Raw genomic sequence first — 25096 nt, forward strand, 5'->3', positions numbered from 1 at the left:
GAGTCCCCAAGAGCCTCTCGGGGGGTCAGTGAGATCAAATGTATTTTCTTAACGGTGCTGAGATGCTATTTGTCTTTTTCACTGTGTTGACATTTGCACTGATGATGCACACACAAAAGTGGGTGAAATTGCTTACGCCTGAGTGTGAATCAGAGCAGAGACACCGAGCTGTCCTAGTAGTCACTGTGTTCTTTCCTGCCGCACACTGAGAGAAAAAACCCGAAAGGCTTCATTTAAGAGTGACTCTGATGAACGTTGTTAGTTTTCTTCCTTCTGTGGTTGTGTATACTTGTGCTGTATCCTGGAACACCGCGGTTGTCTAGAGGAGAAGCATTTGTGTTGTTGTTTGGTCTGTGAACCAAACTAGATTTTCCCTCTTGAACATCATTTTACTTGCCACTCATTACTGACAAACTGTGATTATTCAGACTTGGGCATTTGGCAAGCATTTTCTCTTATGAAGTGACTGGCACTTCAAGGTAACTGACAGTATTTGTTGCTAATGATAAAACTGTGTTTACAAGCAAAATTAGGATTTTAGAAAACTTGTATCTGCCACCATGGACTTGACAGCTTTTCTACTTAAAGACTTTTTCTTTCTCCTCCCTTGGTTTGTAGGCACTGTGTGGCACTTTATTTTTAGATGCCCAGCAAGTGGCTGGTCCCCTGCCCCGGGTGTGGGGGTGGGGTGGGGGCGTGTCACTTTCCTGATGATATTGATGGTGATATTAATGAATGTGGCTTTGGATACTGTATGACAAAATGAAGCGACGTTTGGAAGATCAGCTTGACTCAGTGAAACAGAACTTTTAAAATATGCTCCAGGATGTTACAAAGATCCATTCAAACTGCAAGAGGTCAGAGAATTTCAGTGTAACAGAGTTTGTAAAGTTCACTGATTTGGTTTTATTGTTTCACATTGCAATTGATCTTTAAGAAACTACAGCTTATTGAGTTTTGGTGTAGTATCAAAGCAGAATATCCACAATTATCTGAAAATATTAAAATATTCTTCCCTTTTCCAATTCCAAATCTTTACAAAGCTGGATTTTCTTGATATACTTCAACCAAACATGTTGCAAAACAAACAATGCAGAATCTATGAGAATCTAGCTGTCTTCTATTAAGCCAGACATTAAGATTGTAAAAGTATGTAACAATTATACTCTTAATTAAATTTTTTTGAAAATAATATTTTTGTAAGCATGTTATTTATGTTAATACTTAATGGATTTATTGTTGTTATTTTAAAATGAATTAGTCCATAAATATTTTAAAAAGTTTTTGGCCACATTACTTGGCTTGTGGGATCTCAGTTCCCTGATCAGGGATCAAGCCCAGGCCCCTGGAAGTGAAACCACCATGTGATAACCACTGGACTGCCAGGGAATTCCCATAAATATTTAAAATTTTATCAGTTTTAGCTTCTAACATGGTAAATAGCTATAGATTTAGCCTAGATTAATCAAGGCTTTTCAAAGTCTTCAATAATTTTTAAGAATTTAAAGGGATTCTGAGACCAAAAAATTTGAGGCAACTGTTCAAGTGGAATTCATTTCACGTGGAAGGAAATATCAGGAGTAGGAAAAAAGATTTATCTCTTTAGCAAGTGAGGGTCCTATCTCAGGAGATGTTTTGGAAGATGTTGTTGACTGACAACCAAATCATTTATATCTCACAACTGAGGCTGAAAAACCAGATATTTACTTTCCAAATATCCATTGTGCCCAGAGGCAGTCATGTGACCTAGTTTTAGACCCTGAGATTGTAGAAGATGCTTTGATGGCCTCTTCCTTTATTGGGACAATGCACCTGTCATCCCATGGCTGTGAATTGCCCTCAGCCAAAGGGAGCATCCTTGCTTAGAAATGACTAGCAGATTATGCTGCGTGCCCTCAGCAGCTTGCAGCCAATGCCTCACCAACACAGGGATGTGAAAGCCAGAACCCCTTGCCTCAATATGAGTTGGCTCCATGGTGGAATCAGGCTGAGGTGATGTTGCAGCTAAACCCACATCCTTGCCTGACTTCTTCTGTCTGCTTTCTTTGCTCCCTTAAGAGCTTTATTGAAAATATTCCCTCAACAAGTTGCCTGCACAAGAATCCCCATTTTAGCATCTAGAGAACCCAGTCTAAACCAGACATAAGCAGAAATCAGTGGGAGTGCCTTTCTGGGAAAGCATTTAGTTTCTTGATTTAAAAAGAGAAAGAGAGAAAGGGGAACAGTACAGTGGGCATGGACCCTCCCTCTTCTTACCTTGAACATGGTATGGTGTCTGGAGCTAAAGTTTCCATCTTGTGGCCAAGAGGCAGTAGACACAAAGGAAAGAGAGCCAGTGCCAACAGCCCCAATCTCCAAACTTTTATATGTGAGAAAAATAAATACTATTTGCTTAAGTCACTTTAGATCAGTGATTCTGTTGTTTGCAACTGAACACATTACTATCTGACAGAGTTGTTATGAGACTCTAATGAGAAAATATTTTATTGCTTTATTTTCTTGGACTCGAAAATCATTGCAGATGGTGACTGCAGCCATAAAATTAAAAGACGCTTGCTTCTTGGAATAAAAGCTATGACAAACCTAGACAGCATATTAAAAATTAGCAGAGACATTGCTTTGCCAACAAAGGTCTGTCTGGTCAAAGCTTTGGTTTTTCCAGTAGCCATGCACAGATGTGATAGTTGGACTGTAAAGAGAGCTGAGCGCTGAAGAATTCATGCTTTTAAACTGTGGTGTTGGAGAAGACCCTTGAGAATCCCTTGGATTGCAAGGAGATCAAATCAGTCCATCCTAAAGGAAATCAGTCCTGAATATTTGTTGAAAGGACTGATGCTGAAGCTGAAGCTCCAATACTTTGGCTACCTGATGGGAAGAACTGACTCATTGGAAAAGACCCTGATGCTGGGAAAGATTGAAGGTGGGAGGAGAAGGGGACGACAGAGGATGAGATAGTTGGATGGCATCACAGACTTGATGGACATGAATTTGAACAAACTCTGGGATTTGGTGATGGACAGGGAGGCCTGGCATGCTGCAGTCCATAGGGTTGCAAACAGTTGGACATGACTGAGTGACAAGTGGATGAGAAAATAAAGGGCCTAGCCTATAACAGACATGCAAAAATTAGTAATTTTTTCCCCACCATCTCTTCCCAAATAAGTTTTCCTAATTGGAGTTATGGAAGGCCAAATGAGATTACCAAGTGCCTTTGTATAATATACATCAAAATTAACTCCAATTAAGAACTGATGCCCTGATTAAGAGAGAAGTGACTAAATAAAAGGAAGGAGCAGTGAATTTTGTCTCTTCTTTCTTACATTTCAGCAGTGGCTGGTCTTATGTGTTGGGAGGGTTGACCCAAATCACTGCTTTTCAGTTCAGTTCAGTTCAGTCGTTCAGTCGTGTCCGACTCTCTGAGACCCCATAGACTGCAGCATGGCAGGCCTCCCTGTCCATCACCAACTCCTGGGGCTTGCTCAAACTCCTGTCCATCAAGTTTGTGATGCCATTCAACCATCTCATCCTCTGTCGTCCCCTTCTCCTCCCACCTTCAATCTTTCCCAGCATCAGGCTCTTTTCTGGTGAGTTACTTCTTATCATCAGGTGGCCAAACTATTGGAGTTTCAGCTTCAGCATCTGTCCTTCCAATGAATATTCAGGACTGATTTCCTTTAGGATGGACTGGTTGGATCTCCTTGAAGTCCAAGAGACTCTCAAGAGTCTTTTCCAACACCACAGTTAAAAAGCATCATTCTTCTGCGCTCAGCTTTCTTTATAGTCCAACTCTCACATCCATACATGACTAGTTGGTAAAGTAATGTCTGCTTTTTGATAAGCTGTCTACTCACTGCTTTAATATCTCCTAATGACTCAAGGAAAAATACTTTCACCTTTTATAAAATATGTTATCATTTTGGGCTTATATTGGCTCACCGTTCAAGTTTATAAAAATAGACCAATATTTGTACCAAAGTAGAAGAGTATGGTTGGCTGACTTGGGTGTCAAGGACAGTAGAGCCTTTACTTTGGGTTGTGATCATGCGTGTGTATCACAGCAGCTCTTTTTTTTTGGTGGTGGGGGGGGCCCTATTCTTGCTCTATGCCTAATCCTTATTATTTATGGAAGTAAAGCTTGTCCTTGGAATAATGAATCTGCTGGTGACAGGGATGCAGTGCTTGAGATGCACCGAATGCCTCAGGTTTACATGATGTTAAATAATGCAGTTCAATCTGATTTAGCAAATATTTATTGAATGTCTGCCATGTGCTGGGCACAGTGAGGCCTGTGGCCATGCATCAGTCATGGCTTGCCTTTCTGGAGCCAAGATCTCTGGGTAGGAGACTTATATCCTGGTCACTTGGATGCAGGGTTGATGATACAGTAAAGATGCTAACAGGGTTCTTTGAGACTTTTGAGGGAGGGGAGGAGAGATCCATTTCACTTTGGGGATTGACTAAGAGCACTTAGATGTCAGTGCGCATGCTCAGTTGCTCAGTCATGTCTGACTCTTGGCGACCCTATGTGCTGTAGATGGCCAGGCTGCCTGTCCATGGATTCTCCAGGCAAGAATCCTGGAGTGGGTAGCCATTTCCTTCTTCAGGGGGTCTTCTCATCCCAGGGATCAAACCTGGGTCTCCTGCACTGAAGGAGGATTCTTTGCTGTCTGAGCCACTAGGGAAGCCTTTAGATGTCAGGGAGATAAGCAAATAATCTCTGTGCTTGTTTTTCCGTCATCTAATTGTGTCACAATTTTTTTTTTAAGTTCACACGTTCATTTGCAGTGACAGCATTTTGCTTCTTGTCATCCAAGACTAGTAGTTTCCTGTCTTAGCATAAAAAAATGGACTTAGCTGATTGCATCATCATTTATAGATCTTTTGTTTTCTTATGTTTTTGCTAGTTATAGAAGCTATTTTTAAAAGTAAAAAAATTATTCTTATTGTTTGATATGTATAGAAAATTTTTAATTGGAATATAATTGTCCTGTTGGTGTCTGCTGTGCTGCATCATGAATCAACTGTATGTATACATATATCCCTGCCCTCGTGAGCCTCCCTCCCACCGCCTTGTGATTGTTCAAGTATGAAATCTTTTCACACAGTCGAACTTCCGTGAATCCTGGCAGCACCACCATGAGGTGGGTCTGTCTGTCATATAAGTTTACACATAAAGAGGTAAACAGGTTCATCAAAGTTTCAAGTGCTCATGTGGCTTTAAATGATAATGATATTCAGATATTCTAACTCCAGATTTAGTTCTTTCTGTCCAGACCAGTGGTTTTTAAAGTCGACATCAGTACTTCTCGAGTGAATCTTCTAGGAGGTTTCAAAAATCCCCATGTCCAGGGTATACTTCAGGCCAATTAAATCAGGCTCTTTGGTGGTGACTGCAGCCATGAAATTAAAAGACGCTTACTCCTTGGAAGGAAAGTTATGACCAACCTAGACAGCATATTAAAAAGCAGAGACATTACTTTGCCAACAAAGGTCCGTCTAGTCAAGGCTATGGTTTTTCCAGTGGTTGTGTATGGATGTGAGAGTTGGACTATAAAGAAACCTGAGCACCGAAGAATTGATGCTTTTGAACTGTGGTGTTGGAGAAGACTCTTGAGAGTCCGTTGGACTGCAAGGAGATCCAACCAGTCCATCCCAAAGGAGATCAGTCCTGGATGTTCACTGGAAGGACTGATGCTGAAGCTGAAACTTCAATACTTTGGCAGAGAGCTGACTCATTTGAAAAGACCCTGATGCTGGGAAAGATTGAGGGCAGGAGGAGAAGGAGACGACAGAGGATGAGATGGTTGGATGGCATAAATGACTCAATGGACATGGGTTTGGGTGGACTCTGGGAGTTGGTGATGGACAGGGAGGCCTGGCGTGCTGCAGTTCATGGGGTCACAAAGAGTCAGACACGACTGAGCTACTGAACTGAACTGTACTCTGGTGGTGGGACTTTGGCAATAGTGTTGTTTTTTTTTAAAAAATCAATTAATTACCTAATTACTTTTAAATTGTGGCAAAATACTCATAATGTAAGCTTCATCTTCTTACCTAGTTTTAAGCCTAACTTCAGTGGCATAAAGTACATGGACATTGCTACGCTACCATCACCACCAGCCATCCACTGAACTTTTCATCTGGCAAAATCGAAATTCTGTACCCGTTAAGTAACTACCATTACCTCCTGCCTCTAGCCCCTGGCAACCATCATTCTACTTTCTGTCTCTATGAATTTGACTACTTAGGAACCTCATATAATTAGAGTTATACAGTATTTATCTTTTTATGACTGGCTTATTTGATTTGTTATACCATATATCAAAATTCCCTTCCTTTTTGAGACCAAATAATATCCCCTTATATTTTTACACCCATTTTGTTTTTCCATTCATTGTTGATGGATGATTAGTTGCTTTCACCTTTTGATTACTGTGAATAATGCTGCTATGAACATGAGTGACCCTGCTTTCAATTCTTTTGGGTATATATGCAGAAATAGAATTGCTGGATCATGTAGTAATTCTATTTTTAATTTTTTGAGGGCCCATCATATGGTTTTCCAATGTGGTTGCACCATTTTACATTCCCAACCAACAGTGCATCAGTGTTTTTTCAAGCTCCCTCGTGATTTCAGTAAACAACCAAAGTTGAGGATCCCTGAGATAGACTGACATCCTCAAGGACAAGGCTCTGTTTCATTCACCTTTGTATCCAAGGCACTCTGACAAGTTGCATTGAGAGGAATTCTTCTATGTTGCATTCATTTTATTTCTGCTTAACTTCTGCAACTCTGTAGCTACACCTGTTTTTCCTACAAGGCAAGTGTATTGACAGACCTCTGAAGTTTTCTTCTGTGGCGAACATGTGTTCCTGCCCTAGTCACGTTTCTTTGCTTTGCTGGCACCAAACATACAGGAGAAGGAGCTGCTGCTTTTAAACAAAATAGAAGAGGAGAAATAAAATACAAGAAAGGTAGGCGGCCAGGTTTTCTTCAGATCTGTAGCACATGCACCTACTGTTTTCCATGGCTGACTAATGATCTTCCAAATGTGGCTTCTTAATTACATTTCTTCACCGGCATCCCCCCCCCACCACCACCCCGCACCTCATCCTAGTTCTTGCAAACCAGAAAGGAGCCTTTATTACTTAAAACGAATTGTGTTTTGCTTGTTGGAAATTGACAAGAATCTCATCAAGCTAAGAGAAGGTTTGGGGACTTGATCCATAATGATCTTCATCAAAGAGATGCCCGCCCCCACCCCCACCATACACAGATTTTATTAAGAATGAGAATCCATCAGTTTATATAGGGAGGGTGACAGAGGAAAAGAAAAAAAAAAAAAAAACACCGTGGGGAGGGGAGGGCAAAAGTCACTACATTCAGTGTCTCTTTTCTCTTTGGATTGTTGTCAAGAATGATTTAATCATCTTAATTCAGAAGACGTTTAGTGTCAGGGAATAGTCTTTTTTATTACTTCTGCCTTCTGCTGGCCTTTCCTGGGCCTCTTACATTTCCATCAAGCTATTGGCATTCTGTCTGAATCAGTAGCAGGCAAAAGATCTCTTTCTTGGATATGCAACACAGTCTATTCTACCTGGGATCAGAAATGAAGAATTATAGCTGTTTAGAATGAAGAGAGACTTTGTGAGATGAGCTTCTAGCCCAGTAATACCTGGCCTACAGACACTGTGATGTAGCTGGTTAATGACAAGAGTTGAGACAAGGACCCAGGTCTTTTTTCACTGTGTCCATTACTTTTGCCATGTTCTATGCTTGCATTCACTAACTTTTTCATTCAATATTTATTATCTATTATATTTTTGACACAGTGCTAGGCATTGGGGGAAGAGCAACAGAGACATGTTTCCCATTATGATTTCTAGTGGAAGAGATAGCTAATTTACCATGCAGTACAGTATAAAAGGAGGTACCCAATCCCGTTTGTGGGGGAGATCAGGGAGGACTTCCTGGAAGAAGTGACTTTTAATGTAAAAACTAATGAACAAGTAACAGTGTGCTAGAGGAAATGTGGAGAGTGTCCCAGAAGAAGCAAAGAGTACATGCAAAAAAGAGTGGTGCATTTGAAGAACTGAAAGAAATTGAGGAGGAGGTAAGGAGGGCTATGATCAGGTAATCCTTGTGGGCCATACTGAAGAATGCAGACCTTGTTGTGAGGGCAGTGGGCATCTGTTGATCAGAATAACATTTGAAAAGGCTCATTTTCACTGCCACGTGGAGAATGGGTTGTGGGTAGGCCACCCCAGTGGAGAGAGACCAATTAGAAGACACTGCATGTGGTGACTACAGCCATCAAATTAAAAGACGCTTGCTCCTTGTAAGAAAAGTTATGACCAACCTAGACAGCATATTGAAAAACAGAGACATTACTTTGCCAACAAAGGTCCATCTAGTCAAGGCTATGGTATTTCCAGGAGTCATGTATGGATGTGAGAGTTGGACTGTGAAGAAAGCTGAGCACTGAAGAATTGATGCTTTTGAACTGTGGTGTTGGAGAAGACTCTTGAGAGTCCCTTGGACAGCAAGGAGATCCACCCAGTCCATCCTAAAGGAGATCAGTCCTGGGTGTTCATTGGAAGGACTGATGCTGAAGCTAAAACTCCAATACTTTGGCCACTTGATGTGAAGAACTGACTCATTTGAAAAGACCCTGATGCTGGGAAAGATTGAAGGCAGGAGGAGAAGGGCACGACAGAGGATGAGATGGGTGGATGGCATCACGGACTCAATGGACATGAGTTTGAGTAAACTTCGGAAGTTAGTGATGAACAAGGAGGCCCGGCATGCTGCAGTCCTCGGGGTTGCAAAGAGTCGGACATGACTGAGTGACTGAACTGACTGTGATAATGCAGAGGAGAGAGGATGGTGGCTTGGACCATTTGTTGCTGAGAGGATAGAAAGAAGTGAGTGATTGCAGAGGTGTACCTGTGATGGAGGTGGTGAGCTAAATGGGTGCCATGTCCTGGGAAGGGCCCATAGGCCGACGATGGGGTCTGAGGGGTAAAGATGGAGATAGTGGTGGACATGTTGATGCGGAAGTGACTTTTGGACTCACTCACACATCTTAGTTGACATGCCGAGTACATGCCTGTTTGGGGCTGAATCGCATTCTGTTCAAATACGTATGTCGAAGCCCTAACCCTCCCGTGCCTCAGAGTGTTGCTGTGTTTGAAGACGAGGCCTTTAAAGAGTTGCGTAGGTGAAAGCAAGGCTGTAGGGTGGGGCCTGGTGCTATCTGACCGCTGTTCTTACAAGAAGGGAAAATCTGGACACACAAAGAGACGTCAGGGGTGGGCACGCACAAGAAACCATGTGAGGACATGCCGGAAGGTGGCCGTCTGCAAGCCAAAGAGAAAAACTTGCTGACACCTTGACCTTGTACTTCCAGCCTCCAGAACGATGAGAAATGAATTGCCATTGTTCAAGCCATCAAGTCTGTGCAGACTGGCAGTGCCTTAGTGTATGCATGCATGCCAAATTGCTTCAGTTGTGTCTAACTCTTTGCAGTACTGTGGACCGTAGCCTGCCAGGCTCCTCTGTCCATAGAATTCTCCAGGCAAGAATACTGGAGTGGGTTGCCATGCCCTCCTCCAGGGGATCTTCTTGCCCCAGGGAGATACCCGTTGTTGGATATAAGGGTCTGCAGAGAGGACCTAAAGTTAGAGCTTGCAAATCTGTAGCATTTGGATAAACTTAGTTAGAGTCATGGGAGGATGGGGCAGCCCACAGTGTATGGATAGAGAAGAGAGGGGGGCCTAGGCCCGCACACTGAGAAAGGCCATCTTTTCAGAACAAGTCAGAGAAGGAGGTAAGTCTAGATCCACAGAGTTCTGGGAGGGGGTGATCGAGGGTGTCAGAAGTGAGTGAGCCATAGCCTGGACAGCACATTTGGGGGACTGATGGGAGTGAGGCAGATTATGGGGGTTGAGGAGCAAGAGATGAGGAGCTGCAAATGGTAAGACAGGCGCACATTATAAGCAGTTTGGCTTGGTGGGAGGACTGATATTTAGAGCAGAACCTGGAGTGGGACCAAGGAAGAATCTTAAAAAAAAAAAAAACCCAAAACCCAAAACATGAGACACTTGAGCAAGCCTAAGAGCTGGTTGGAGAGAGGCTGACTAGAAGGTGGGAGGGAATAATCAGAAGGGCCCAGTGTCCCAGGTCAGAGCTGTGGGCTCCACGGACGTGGTCTAGAGATGGGCCTCGTCCAGGAGGAGCGAAGACGAAGATCGGGTGCAGATGCCCGGGGCTGAGACAGCTGCCTCTGGCTGCTTCCTTCCTCTCTGAGAGGAGAAGAGGCCCTCTGCGGAGGGCAGGGGGAGGCCGGCAGGAGGACACCTGTCACAGATCGGAGGGCGAGAGGATAGTCTCCCTGAGTCACCAGGATACGGAGGGACGTGGACCCCATGGTGAGCAGACCACCGCAGGTGTTTCACAAGCATTACTGAACATAATTTGATGGATAAAATTATCCTTATTTTACAGATGAGGAATCCAGGGCTCCAGAGGTCAAGATTCTGCTCACAGTTACATAATTCATAAGAGCCCTGGAAGGATTTAAACCCGGAATCCTTGAAGCCTGGGCCCTATGCCCTCGATACAGTGCCTGCCCTGACCTGAATTGGATCCAACTAGTGGAGGCCTTGGCTGGCTAATAATTTGCTTACTCTTCAACCTCATACGCATTTGAAACTTACTCCAGGGTTTTTTGGAGGAAGGGTTGAGTTCTGTGTGCAGGAACGGCAGAGTTCCAAACCCGCGCCGTCATCTCTGTGCAACTAAAGGCCTCAAGGGCACCTGGAGCCACTCTTCCCTCGGATGCAATTCACAGGCTTGCTTCTGGAATTAGGCGCCTGGCTGGGGATGGGAGATCAGGCGTGGATTCTGAAGGTGGGAGGGAGTGGGGGAGCTCTATACTTTTCCAACCTCGTGGCTTATCGAATGACAGATGCTTCTTTATTTATAGTGCTCTAGGTTTGAAAAGTTGTTCCTAAATCCACGTGAGTGTAAGTCCAACTAGACATTCATTGGACAAGGCCCCCCCATCAGTGGAGTGATTTTCCTCTAATGAATGACTTTCTGTGTATCGAAGAAAGATGATCAAATTCGTATGTTGAAGCCCTCTAGGAAAGATTTAGAGCTGAGTAGTATTTGTATTTCTTCCAGCCATGGTCCGTGACCTCCCTCAAAGGAGTTCTGGAAAATTCCATTTTTTCCACCTTGTCATTTTTCCAGCGGCATCTTGGTGTCTTCATGATATTTAGCTCTGTAGATGTGTTCTGGACGGTTGTTCAGCTGAACGACCCCAGGCCGGCTCTGAGCATGCTTTGCTCAGGTTTCTCATAGGTTGTCAGATAACAGACCTGACTTGTTCTGTCTGTGTCGGTGACTCAGCGCTGAAATTGTGTCCCGGGCCGCAAGAGACCACCAGAGCTGCCGTAACCGTGTTTCTGTGAGTTACTCAAGATTCATCAAGCCACACGATGTTGAGCATAGGAAATGTTGACTATGTCGGAGAAAGCTTTCTTTTCTCACCATGGATGTTTCCACTGACGTAAAATCCTTACTTCGTGCCTTGTTGATTTTTAGGTCAGTTACGGGAAATAGCAAGTGTTCCAGGCCTTAAAGAATTTACACAACAAATGGCTCAGTGGTTAAGAACCCAACCAGCCAATGCAGGAAACATGGGTTCCATCCCTAGGTCAGGAAGATCCCCTGGAGAAGGGCATGGCAACCCACTCCAGTATTCTTGCCTGGAGAATCCCATGGACAGAGGAGGCTGGTGGGCTACAATCCATGGGGTCACAAAGAGTCAGACATAACTTAGAGACCAAAAGGGCAACAAACCAAAACACCGGGAAAGGAAAGCTAGGGTCGTTCACGAATACATTCTTAGCGTGGCATGGGAATTCGCTTTGTGGAGCAAGCTGGAGTATCATAGGGTGGCCAGCTCTCTTGTTTTACCCTGACTGAGGGGTGACCGGGGGTGCCACACTTGCAGTACTGAAGTCAGGATGGTCCTGGGCAAACTTCCCCGGTGGCTCAGACGGTAAAGCGTCTGCCTATAATGCAGGAGACCAGGGTTCAATCCTTGGGTCGGGAAGATCTCCTGGAGAAGGAAATGGCAACCCACTCCAGTTTACTTGCCTGGAGAATCCCATGGACGGGAAGGAGCCTGGTGGGCTACAGTCCATGGGGTCCCGAAGAGTCGGGCATGACTGAGCAACTTCACTGCCATCTACTTTGCTTTTGTGCATAAACTTTTTTTTTTTTTTTTTGGCTGTGCTGGGTCTTCGTTGAAGAGCTCGGGCTTCTCAAGTTGTGGTGAGCAGGCTTAGTTGCCCCAAGGAATGTGGGATCTTAGTTCCCTGACCAGGGATCAAACCCACATCCACTGCATTGAAAGGAGGATCCTTAACCACTAGGGAAGTTCCCTGAGTAAACTTTTGTTTTAATTATAGACTAGTTTTGAATTTAAAGAAAAATTGCAAAGACAGAACAGAGAGTTCCCATATACCATGATCCCAGTTTCCCTGCTAGCAATATGTTAGTATGAAACATGAACTGGTGCTTTCGAATTGTGGTGTTGGAGAAGGCTCTTGGGGGTCTCTTGGGCTGCAAGGAGATCAAACTAGTCAATCCTAAGGGAAATCAACCCTGAATATTCATTGGAAGCACTGATGCTGAAACTGAAGCTCCAGTACTTTGGCCAACTGATGCGAAGAACTGACTCATTGGAAAAGACCCTGATGCTGGGAAAGATTGAAGACAGGAGAAAAAGGGGGCAGCAGAGGATGAGGTGGTTGGATAGAATCATTGACTCAATGGACGTGAGTGTGAGCAAACTCCGGAAGATAGTAAAGGACAGGGAAGCCTGGCGTGCTGCAGTCCGTGGGGTTGCAAAGAGTCGGACATGACCAAGCGACTGAACAACAACAAGGAAACATTTGTCACAATTAATGGACTGATATTAATGCATGGACTGAAGTCCATGTTTTATTCAGATTTCCTTAGTTTCTATCTCATGTCCTTTTTCTGTTCCAGGATTCTGTTCAGGGATTACATTACAATTAGCTGTCATGCCTTCTGAATCTCCTCTCAGCCATGACATTCTCTCAGACTTGATGACTTTGACAAAATTTGGTAGTAGTGATCAGGTATTCTGTAGACGGTTCCTCAGCTAGGATTCATCTGATGTTCTTCTCATCATTAGACTCAGCTTATGGGTGTTGGGGAGGAAGATCACAGAGACCAAGAGCAATGCGCATCACCTTCTGTCAGGGGTGTGTCCTATCAGGACGACTTGTCACTGCAGTGCTGCCTTTCACCATCTGCTCTAGGTAGGCTGGTCAGGTTTCTCCACTGTAACATCACACGTCCTCTCTCTCTCTTCCAGACTGTGCTCTTTGGAAGGCATTCCCCATTTGCAGCCCACACTTAGGGAGTGGGAAGTTGCTATGCTCTGTCTGCTTAATCAGGGAGAATTTACATAAAGTTATTTGGAATCCTGCATCATGGGAGATTCGTCTATCCTTTATTTATTCCACCACTGATTTACATCAGTGCGGACTCATGGACATTTATTTTATACTTGGGGCTAGAGTCCAATACTACTTTATTGTGTTACAATTCCCTAAAGATAAATGGTACTAAGCATCTTTTCATATACTCACTTGCCCTCCAATATATTGTCTTTAGTCCGATGTCTGTTCAGCTCTTTTGCTCTTTTTAAGATGGGGTCATCCTCATCCTGCTTTGAGAGCCATCTGGGACCAGAGGCCAGCTCTGTGTGTGTGTGTGTGTGTGTGTGTGTGTGTGTGTGTGTGTGTGTGTGTGTGTGTGTGTGTGTGTGTGTGTGTGTGTGTGTGTGTGTGTGTGTGTGTTTAGGACTGGGAAACCCTGCTGACCCGAGATTTCCTCAGCTGTGGCTTTTGAGACTCTCCTTCTAGAAGCTCAGCCCAGCGGATCCTGAGTCAGATCTGACCAGACCAGGGTGGGGTTTGGAGGTAGGCTCTCTGGACCAGACCTCGGTGTGGCTCAGTCAGAACTGTTTGCCTCAGCCTTCAATTTCTTTCCACCTCTTGCCAAATGCTTCACAAAACAGACATAGCACCAAGGTATTTCACAACCTCAGAACTCCCATTGCCTGTCCCCACCATATAGAACTATCTTAGGCAGCTTCACAGGACTGAAAATATTCTGGTTTCTAGGCTTTCCTGTCTCATGAAGCCTCAGTCCGGGTGGGTTGGGAAGGCTGTGTGGACACTTCCTCACCTTTAGTGTAATTCTTTACTTGTTTTTAAAAAGACGGACCTCAGGGCTCTGGAACCTGAGTTTAAAGTCACGGAGGAGATCGACTGCAGAGAAATGCCAAGTAGCGCCGCGGCACGACGAAGGATTGCTTGTGTTCTTTGAGGCCGAGGGCTCTGTGGTAGTTTCTCTGAAGTTTCCTTGTTCTGAAGACCCTCTTAAAGGCGGAGATCCATCACTGTGGTAATTTACAGACATTAGTTTTTCAAACGAAAGGCCGCTTTACCTGTCAGCAGATTCGAGCGTTGACAAGCCGGCAGCTGAAGGCCGCCTGCCGCTGAGGGCGCGCGGCCGCTAGGGGGCAGAGCGTCTCCTGCTAATAAGGGAGGCGCTGCTCCGGGGAAGGAGCGCCGGCAGAGAGGCGTCCCGGAGCGGGCCGAGGTCCAGGCGCTGGGAGCTTTAGCAGTAAGAGGTGGTGGTGGTTTTTCTAGCTTGAAAGCTGACTCTGAAGAGAATCATGGATTTTACGTCTGTCGTCTCGCGTACAGTTTCTGTTCTCTGCAGACTTCCGAGTATCATTTAATTTCCCCTCAGCAGCCATGGCTGGTCGTTTTTGGTGGACTTGGGGTGCAGAAAGTCACAACGTTCTCTCCGTTTCCCCCAGCGCATTTGTTCTGGTGACTTCTGGATAAAACGAGGAAAGGTCAGTGAAGAGGACGGCGGCGGGGGAAGGAGTAGGACGGCGCTGGGCCCTGCAGCCTCTGTGAGGAGGCGGGGAGCGGGCCGGTGGTGAGGGTGCTGACTCTCCTCCAGCCCGGATCACAGAGCCCCAAGCACCTACGAGCCCCAGGGGCCAGCCGCGCTCCCTTCCCACTTGGGGACAGTATCAGGGCTCCCCACAACCAGATACGGCCCCTCTAGATTCTTGTGTCTGTGGCACGTGTAGCACAGGCGGCTACTCAGTCTCTCTTTCATCCTGAGCCCCGTGGGCTTCGAAATGCTTCTCATTCCAGTGCTTCAGGCAGTCAAGGTGAGCTTCACCTCTGTTCCAGGTCTGGCAACACCTAGGTGTCAAAAACAAGTTTCTGTTGAACCTCACAGTCAACTCTCCTGGCTCTGTGGTCGTGTTGTTTGCAATTCAGACATCTCTGCAAGTTTTTGGAGAGTCTTCCTTCAAATGTGGTCAAGGTCTTTTGCACAATGGCCAAAACTTGGACTAGTTTCAGGCACTGGTTGGTTGTTGGCTAAGACGGTTATGCCACATTATTTTGCTAGAAATTTAGTCAAACTCCTCCAGTTTTTCCATGAGTATGTTATCTATCCAGAGTGAAAGTCTGACCTACTAACTAAGATTTACTAAAGAGTGAGGTGACTCACCTTACCAATGTTCAGAAATGCAAATTAAATAATATGAAACATTATTTTTTCCTCATCAAGTGGCAAAAATGAAAATGGGTAATAATCTATAGTGCTGTTGGGGAGGGAAAACCAGGCCTCCTCTTGTAGCCAAGAATGAAAATTGTTGCTATCTTTGGAAAGACAGTATAATAAAACCTGTTAAAATAAGAAATACGTATTATTGCCTCACATCTCAGTTTTGGGAATATAGTCTTCCGATATGAAAGTGGGAGAATATATGGAATTTTTCTGGTGGTCCAGTGGCTAAGACACCAGACTCCCGATGCATGAGGTCCGGCTTTCATTCTTGGTCAGGGAACCAGATCCCACGGGCTGCAACTAGGAATTTGCATGCCACAACTAAAGATCCCACATGCTGCAACTAAGACCTGGTGTGGTCAAATTAAAAAAAAAAAAAAAGAGTGGGAGAATGTAATAACTAATCAAGGAAGCTTGTTGCATACTTTTTAGTGATAAAACAAAGCATTATTGAGACACCTCCTGGATGTCCCCTAATAGGATATATTTTGACATAAATATAATATTCATAATTTCAATTAAAGTGGGTATAAATGAATGAATCAGATTCGTATGAATTATTCTAGAGGGTATCTATGGTAAATGAGGAAAAGGGAAACTGTGGAGTCTTAAACATAGTATAATTCAGCTTTTTTTCTTCTTTCTTTTTAATTCAGTTTTAATAAGAACTAAAAACTCAAACTCTCTGAGTAGGAATAAATGTTTGTATACAAGCATAATGAAAATATGGCAGGCCACCCACCAGGTTTTTGATGTTTAGGGTTGGGATAAGAGGAGAGGTGTCTATACTTGTATGGAGTTAGAGTATTACTAATTTTTTTCTTTTCTTTTTTTTATTATGTATGTTTGCCTGCATCAGGTCTTAGTTGAAGCAAACGGGATCTTTGTTGCAGTGCATGGGTTCATGGTTGCTGTGTTTGAGGGTTTAGTTACCCCTAGGCATGTGGGATCTTAATTCCCTGATGTGGGATTGAACCTGTGTCCCCCTACATTGCAGGATGGATTCTTAACCATTGGACCACCTGGGAAATCCCATGAATTTTTCTTCAATGCATTTTATTACTATTTTTTATTTATTTTATTTATTTGGCTGTGCTGGGTCTTAGTTGCAACATGTGGGATCTAGTTCCCTGACCAGGGATTGAACCTGGAACCGCCTGCATTGGGAGCACAGAGTCTTAGCCAATGGACTACCAGAGAAGTCCCTCTTTAATGCATTTTAAAAAGAGGAAGTATACAAATACTTTTAGAATAAAAAAAAAATCAGAGGAGGAAACATGGCCCCTAAAAAGATAAGGCCATTGACCAAAGTCTTCATAGCTAGTTGATAGCCAAGCAGGGGTGATGATGCATGTCTGCTGAGCCCAAATTCTCTGTGTTCAATCCTCTGTCCACGCTGCTGTTAACTGGCAAAACTCCTCGCTGTTCCTTTTATTTGATGTTCTCGCCCCTCCCCTCCTTCTCTATTGAGTAGCTGAGCTGAGAAGGAGCGAGTGCTTTTAATTGTAGCCAGATCCTCTGCTGTTCATCCTCTGGCGGACACTTTCCTTTGGACTGGATGAATTAATTTCCATGACCGGGTTAGCTATTGAATGACAATCCCCAGAGTTAAAAGGATTGAGGGGGTGACCAAAGAGATATATATTTTCTCATTGTCCAGTCAAGACGTTCTCCTTGATCTGACAATTTTTCAGAAGCCTGCATTTTATTTCATTTCCAGCTTGACATAAAAGTGATTGTGTCCTTGGGGGTTATGAGAAATATAATCTCACCTGTGACCTCCCTTTCATACTGTAAGATCTCCAAAGACTTTATGGAACCTATGCAGTTTAATTTGGGCTTTGCTCAGCTTTCCTTTGGTTAAAGTTCACCCGTGGACCCTTTTGAATAGTTTGTCATTTAATCCAGGAAGATACTGTTACCTGTCAAACAGGACATATTGCTGTATTAATGATTTTTTTCTTTTTATTCCTGGGAAATCCCTTTTTCCCCCTAATGTTCTTAAATCTCGATGTACAGTCTGGAAATACACAGCCATAAAGTGTGAATCTGGGCCTGAAGAAATTATGAGGCAGTGTGGTAGGCAGAATGATGTCCCTGCAAAGTAATCCACATCCCACCCCTGGGATGTGTGACTAAATTGTCTTGCAGGGCAAAAGGGACTTTGTAGCTATGACTTATTTAAGAGTTTTGAGATGGGGAGATTACCCATTATGAAGGCGGGCCTAATATGATAACGTGAGTCTTTAAAAGCAGATTCCCTTTCCTGGCTGTAGTCAGAAGATGTGACTATGGAGGATGATCAAGAGAGAGGCAACATTGCTGGCTTTGAAGATGGAGAAGAGGGCTATGAGCCAAGGAATGCAGGTGGCTTCCTGAAACTGGAAAAGGACACAAAACCATTCTCTTCTAGACCTCCAGAAGGAGTGTAGCCCTGCTGACAGCTTGATTTTGACCCAATGAGAGAGACCTACTTCAAACTTGGCGAGGCATGGCAAACCAGATGTACTGTAGTTGAAAGTTCTGCCTCTATTTTCTGCTCTTCTCATCTTTTCCCCCTCCATGTGGAAATGACCTCAGGATGACTTTCTCCATGGTAGCAAGGTGATGATCAGCAGTGACTGGACAATAAACTTTCTTGTTGTAACTGTGGGTAGGAAAGGAAAACCTCTCCCTCAAGCATGAAATAAATGCTTCCCTGCAATCTAATTAGACCAGTTGGACCATAGACGCACTGCTGGACCAGCCCCAGAAGTGCCAGGTACTAATGAGCCAAGCCTGGGTTCCTACAGCAGAGGGGATAGGTGGTCATGATGGGTGTCCATATGGAAGAGGGAGGGGCCAGGGGAAGAGGAAAAGCCGGGCTAGATCCTTCACTGTAGCGCATTCGGCCCGCCCTGCCTCTCAAAGTCTCGTTAGGTGGAGTGTTACCCATCTAACTATATTCATGAACTGTAGTCTCCTACAGTTCCACCTTGTCCTAGTAGGTTTTGGGTTTCTTTCTCTGTTGTTGTTTAGCAGCTAAGTCATTTCCAACTCTTTTGCAAATGCATGGACTGTAGCCCGCCGGGCTCGTCTCTCCGTGGGATTTCTCAGGCAAGAATCCTCGTGTGGATAGCCATTTCCTTCTCTAGGGGATCTTCCTGACCCAGGGATTGAACCCGTGCCTCTAGCATTGGCAGGTGGATTCTTTACTACTGAGCCTCCAGAGAAGCCCTTCTTTCCCTGTTACTTGCTGCCAAAAATATTCTGCTAGGTACACACAGGCCCTTCCTGCCTCCTCCATTCTTTCCTGGTACCTACCTGGCTCCTGCAAGCTTTTCTGCTTACGACATTCTGCCCCTGACCCGGTAAGACACAGCTTTCCTCCTGAGGCCTGGCATCCAGGCCCGGGGCCAGCGGTGCATACGTGCCCGGCACCTCTCCCCAGCCCTGCACTCACGGCTGGCATTGCTAATTGACCCTGGCCCTCCTCCTCGCCACATGTGGCCTCATGATGTTCAGCACCACACTCCAGGCAACCACATCCGGCTGATTGGAACTGGCACAGGGGCTGGACCCAATTTGGCACATTAGCGTAACTAGACGGCGTCTTTTTTTTCTTTTTAAGTAGTTTCTTTGCCTTGTCAGTTCCTATTGAGATAACGACCAGTTACAACTCTCAGGCCTCCCTCCCTTGTCTGTCTCCATATTTCTCTAAGCCTTGGCTTGGCACAGCCTGTACCAGCCTGTACTTCCAGGCCGATGTACCAGGATTCAGATGAAAGTGAAAGGGTTAGTCTCTCAGTTCTGTCTGACTCTCGGTGACCCCATGGACTGCAGCCTGCCAGGCTCCTCTGTCCATGGAATTCTGCAGGCAAGAAGACTGGAGTGGGTTGCCATGCTCTCCTCCAGGGGACCATCCCGACCCAGGGATGGAACCCAGATGTCCCTCACTGCAGGTAGATTCATTGCAGGACTCAGATGGTTAGTGTTAAATCTTGTAACGCCACTGCTCTGCCATTTCAGTTTAAAATCCTCTTAAAGGACTTCCCTGGTGGTCCAGTGGTTAAGAATCTGCCTTCCAATGCAGGGGATGTGGGTTCAATCCCAGGTTGGGAGCTAAGATCCTTCATGTGCCGGGGCAACGAAGCCTGCCCACTGTATACTGAGCCTGAGTGCCACAACTAGAGAGCCCACACACAATGCTGGAAGATCCCACGTGCTGAAACGAAAACCCCACGTGTTGCACCTCCGATGCAACGTGGCCAAATAAATAAATATTTTTAAAAATAAAATAAAATCTTCTCTAGGGTTAGTTTCCCTACTCTTAGCCTCTTAAACAACTTTATATTTTTGCAGTATCATTTGTATTTTATAAAGGGAATATAATTCACTAGAATTCCAGATTGGGGGGGGGGTGGGTATTGCTCCTTTCAAGAAAAGCGATCAGGAAGCACTGTGGCGGGTCCTAGGGGAAGGGTGGTCGCTTGTCAAGCTGTATGGCTTTAGGAAGAAGGTGGTGCATGGGCAGTGGGGCTCAGAGAACGAGAAACCAGGAGAGCAGCTTGTTGTGGGGACCACATGGAGGGCGGTGATGTAACTCCTAACACCTGCTCAGAAGTGGGCTCTCTGTCAATGAAACACATCCAAAGAGGGCTTCTAGAGACTAGTCCTGCTGTCCTGGGCACTGTAATTCCCCTTGTCTTGCCTCTTCACAAGACTTTCCGCCATGACATCTATTTTCTTCTTATTCCATCTACAGGTGACCTTGGGTTTCTTCTGGATGCACCCTACACTGGTCAACCCTAAGATGGAGGCCTGATCTTATTCAGCATACAGGTTATTTTATGGTGCTCTCTTTTACATATTTGAGCCCTCTTTTTTATCTGTTGGAGAAGGAAACAGCAGCCCACTCCAGTGTTCTTGCCTGGAGACTCCCAGGGACGGGGGAGCCTGGCGGGCTGCCGTCTGTGGGGTCGCACAGAGTCGGACACGACTGAAGCGACTCAGCAGCAGCGGCAGCGTTCTCTCTGTTTCAGGAGTCATGACTGCTTTTGAAGGGTACCAGGATATGCCACCCCCACATATACCATGTTGGCATAAGAATTATTTTGAGCCAAAGGCAGTCGAGAAGAAGCAAGGATAGGAAAAGCTCTGTTTTCTCCCCCATTTGCCAAAAGCAGGACGTAAATATGAAAAGGTGTCCCTTCTCCTTTCTCTACCATGAAGGACAGAAGTGAGTCACCATCATGGCAGACACTCTAGACAGTTATTAATGACAACCCAGAAACAGCACAGAGGAATCTACATAACAAACCTTCCTTTAAGTCCTCACTTTCCATTAGCTCCCCATACTTAGCCTCCTGTAATTTACTGCCCTAGAAACTCAGTCTTTCTTCCTTTGTCTTGTCATTTCTCTAAAAACGTATTGTTCTTCTGCTAAGATGTTATATAAGCCCAAGCTCTAAGCACTGTTTTGAGTTACTTATCACCAAATACTCCCATATGTATGTACAAATACACATGTTCATTAACTTTGCTGTTTTTCTCTTGTTAACCTGTCTTTTTTTGCAGGGCTGACTCATAAAACCTCGGAAGATAGAAGGAAAAAGTTCCATTTTTCCTCTCCTACACTTTTTAAAAAATGTGACTTTCTTTGAGTTCACTTTGACTTTCTTTTTTTTGAGTTTGACTTTTTGAGTTTACTTTTTTCCTAGCTTATATTTACTTAATCTCATTTTATTTTACTGCTTTTATTTTTGTTTTTTCTCCTCCATTATAGCATAGTTTTTTTTCATTTTTATGATACTTAATGATCTTTTAAATTTCTCCTATTTACTTCTTTTTTTTTTTTTTAACTGTTAAGCTTCAACTTGTGGTTTAGTCAGTGGCAAGCAGGAGATGGTGGCATTAAGGCATCTTGACACTGAAGAATCTTGGAATTAATTCCCCTTGACAGTCTTAACATTTTCTCCATTCAGTTCAGTTCAGTTCAGTCGCTCAGTCGTGTCCTACTGTTTGTGACCCCATGAATCGCAGCATGCCAGGCCTCCCTGTCCATCACAAACTCCTGGAGTTTACTCAAACTCATGTCCATCGAGTCGGTGATGCCATCCAGCCATCTCATCCTCTGTTGTCCCCTTCTCCTCCTGCCCCCAATCCCTCCCAGCATCAGGGTCTTTTCCAATGAGTCAACTCTTCATGAGGTGGCGAAAGTATTGGAGTTTCAGCTTCAGCATCAGTCCTTCCAATGAACAGGGTCTTTTCTCCATTAGCCCCATTTAAACTTTGGTCTGAGAATTCAGGAAGCTCACTAACTGCTCCCCAAATGCATGGCATAAATGTAGATCAATCTGGAATGTAATTTCCTTCTCAGATCAAGTACCCTGTTGTCCTTTTATGTGAGAGTCACTTAGGTATGTGGGAGAGAGTTGTGGTCACAGGTGGAAATTCAAGTCGTAAGTAAGGAAATAAAAGGAAGGAGCTGGGGCCTTGCAACTGGCCAGCTCACTGGGGCAGAGAAGCAGCTGGGAGGTTGCCCCTGGGCTCAGGGCACATTCCAGCAATACTGGACAGGACATTAGTTTTGTGGCCCTGTGACAAATCCAGGGACAGGGTACCTGGAGCTGTTTCCCCAGACAAGCACCGGCCCAGGGCGTGCCCCTGGTTTAGCCTGTGAATCGAGGGGCCAGCAGAGGGGGAAGCACCCACTTCCTACTGGAGAGGAGCACGCTTCTGTGGGGCGATTCTGCCCTGTCCTTTTCTGCCTGCCACGGGTGGTGACTGCCCAGAGCTTGAGCAAAACAGAATGGGGCTTCTTGCAAGTTAGACTCTGCAGATAGGAGCAATGCCTGTGTGTAAAATGCCGATATCTCGTATAGAGATTTAACAAAACTAAAAGTGGGTGGGGGGAACATCCTTCCTTGAGAATGTACTACTTTGGCTGAAAAACCTTTAACAAGGATTTTCTGCTCTCTGAAATCTTTTTTTTTTTTTTTTTAATTTAATTTAATTTAATTTATTTTATTTTGCTTGCTCTGGGTCTTAGTTGCAGCATGTGGGATCTAGTTCCCTGACCAGGGAGCCTGGAGTCTTAGCTGCTGGGAGGTCCCTGCTCTCTGTAACCTTGACTGACATTACTTGGCACCTTCCAACCTGGTGAATCAACTTGGTGAGTTCCCCTCTTTCCCCTCATTGATAAGACATTTTTTTATCTCCTACTTTTTAATCTTGGCAAGAAGGAATGTTGGCCAAAGGACTAGCTTATTATTCAGCTTTTTAAACCAAATATTTGTGCAAAAAGGATGTGACCAGAATGACGCGCAAGACTTTTTCGTGCTTTGTCTGCATACTTGCCTCTATTAGGATGGCGGAATTTCAATTGTTCTAGGCTTAAAGCCGCTAACAATGCAACTTGCAGGCCCTGCCTCCGTCCTTGTCTCTTAAGAGGTTTGAGACGTATTGTAAATACTTTGAGTCACTGGTAGCTAAAGAGAATGAAACTCAGGAACCACCACTTTGTTGCTGGCTATTACCCATCACAATCAGATTTCTCTCAAAACAGGGATTCACCTGAGTCTTGTTTAAAGCCAGAGGGTCTTCTGTTTGTCAGTGCTCTCAGGTTTAATGGAGCTAGAAAGATGTTTGTAATACAGTGACTCTGGTCATTTTGAGTATAATGCACTTTCTGGGGATTTGATGAAAGCTGGTCTCTCTCCAGGAAAGTTCACAAAATGCATGGATATTCGGAATGCTCCCTACAGCTTAGGCTCTTCCCTGATTATCAAAGCACATCCTGTGACCTCAGGTTAAGAATCATTAATAAAATATTATAATTGTATTTGTTAATTGTCCATCAATAAATTTGGGGAAAATAATTTTGATGACATGGGTAAATGCTCACAGGATAATACTAAATGAAATATGAAACCATATTAGGTATGATCCTGGTTTTGTATATATGTGGTTTTATGTGTGTGTAAAGTCTTAAACAAAATTTACCAAATACACCAAACTGTTCACAGTGGAAAAGAAAAAAGAAGAATCATTAATAAAGGATGAGGCTATAAGCACAATGTTAATTTTCTTAGTTCATGTGCCATTTGGGGTTAATCCGAGAGGTGAAAGAGATGAAAATACATATTAAGACACTGATTACACTGAATTGGCTTCTGTGATTGGGAGGGCTAGCTAAGAAAGTGTTATCAACTCCAATGAGGTGTCCCTCTAAAAGTCATATGTTGAAACCCCCAAGATGATGATAGTTTTGGGGGGTGATTAGGTCATGATAGGGGCTTCCCAGGTGGCACTAGTAAAGAACCCGCCTGCCAGTGCAGGAGACATAAGAGACATGGGTTCTGTCCTTGGGTCAGAAAGAACCCCTGGAGGAGGGCATGGCAACTCACTCCTGTATTCTTGCCTGGAGAATCCCTTGGACAGAGGAGCCTGGTAGGCCACAGTCCATGGGGTTGCAAAGAGTTGGACACAGCTGAAGTGACTTAGCACGTATGCATGCATGTAGGTCATGTTAGTGAAGTTCCCGAGAACCTGTGTTAGAACCCTTATTAAAGAGACCCCAGAGACCCCTTTTGTCCGTTCGCCATGCAAAATCACAGCAAGAAGATGGCTACCTATGAACCAGGAAGCGAGTTCTCACCAGACATCAAATCTGCTGGTGCCTTGATCTTGGACCTCCTGGCTTTCAGAACTGTGAGAAATACATGTCTGTTGTTTAAGTCAGCCAGTCTATGGTATTTTTGCTACAGCAGCCCAAACAGGCTAAGCCAGCAAGTCTGAAATCCTAGGGCAGGCCATCGGGAGTGGCAGACTGGATCTCTTGGGCACAGGGTAAGACTGATGTCTACAGGTGGAGCATCTTCCAGGAAGCCTTAGCTCTGTTCATAAGGCCTTTCAGCAGATCGAATCAAGCCCACCGATTTATCTAGGATAATCTCCCTTCCTTAAAATCAATAGACTGTGGGTTTTATTATTATTATTTTAAATTTATTTTATTATTAAAATATAGCTGATTTATAATGTGTTTCTACTATGCAGCAAAGTGATTCACATATATATATATTCCTTTTCATATTCTTTTCCATTATGATTTATTACAGGATATTGAACATAGCCTGTGCCATCCAGTATGACCCTGTTGTTTATCTCTTCTACCTGTAATAGCTTACATATGCTAACCTCAGACTTCCACTCCGTCCCTCCCACCCCCCTCCTGTGGCAACCCTAAGTCTGTTCTCGATGTCTGTGAGCCTGTTTCTATTCCATATAGGTTCATTTCTGTCATATTTTAGATTCCACATGTAAGTGATATCATATGGTATTTGTGTTTCTCTTTTCAATTTACTTCACTTAGTATGATAATCTCTTGATGCATTCATGTTGCTGCAA

General features: G+C 44.3%; 1 long non-coding RNA gene across 1 annotated transcript; it reads left to right on the plus strand.

The window, feature by feature from the left end:
- The first annotated feature begins 14694 nt into the window (after window positions 1-14694).
- LOC122675512 lies at window positions 14695-23967 on the plus strand. The gene is made up of 4 exons (XR_006335287.1): window positions 14695-14975; window positions 20454-20530; window positions 22740-22862; window positions 23412-23967. It is a non-coding gene; the product is annotated as an uncharacterized LOC122675512 (long non-coding RNA).
- Window positions 23968-25096: the final 1129 nt, after the last annotated feature.

This window comes from Cervus elaphus, chromosome 19 (genome assembly GCF_910594005.1).
Source record: "Cervus elaphus chromosome 19, mCerEla1.1, whole genome shotgun sequence".
Lineage (NCBI taxonomy): Eukaryota > Metazoa > Chordata > Mammalia > Artiodactyla > Cervidae > Cervus > Cervus elaphus.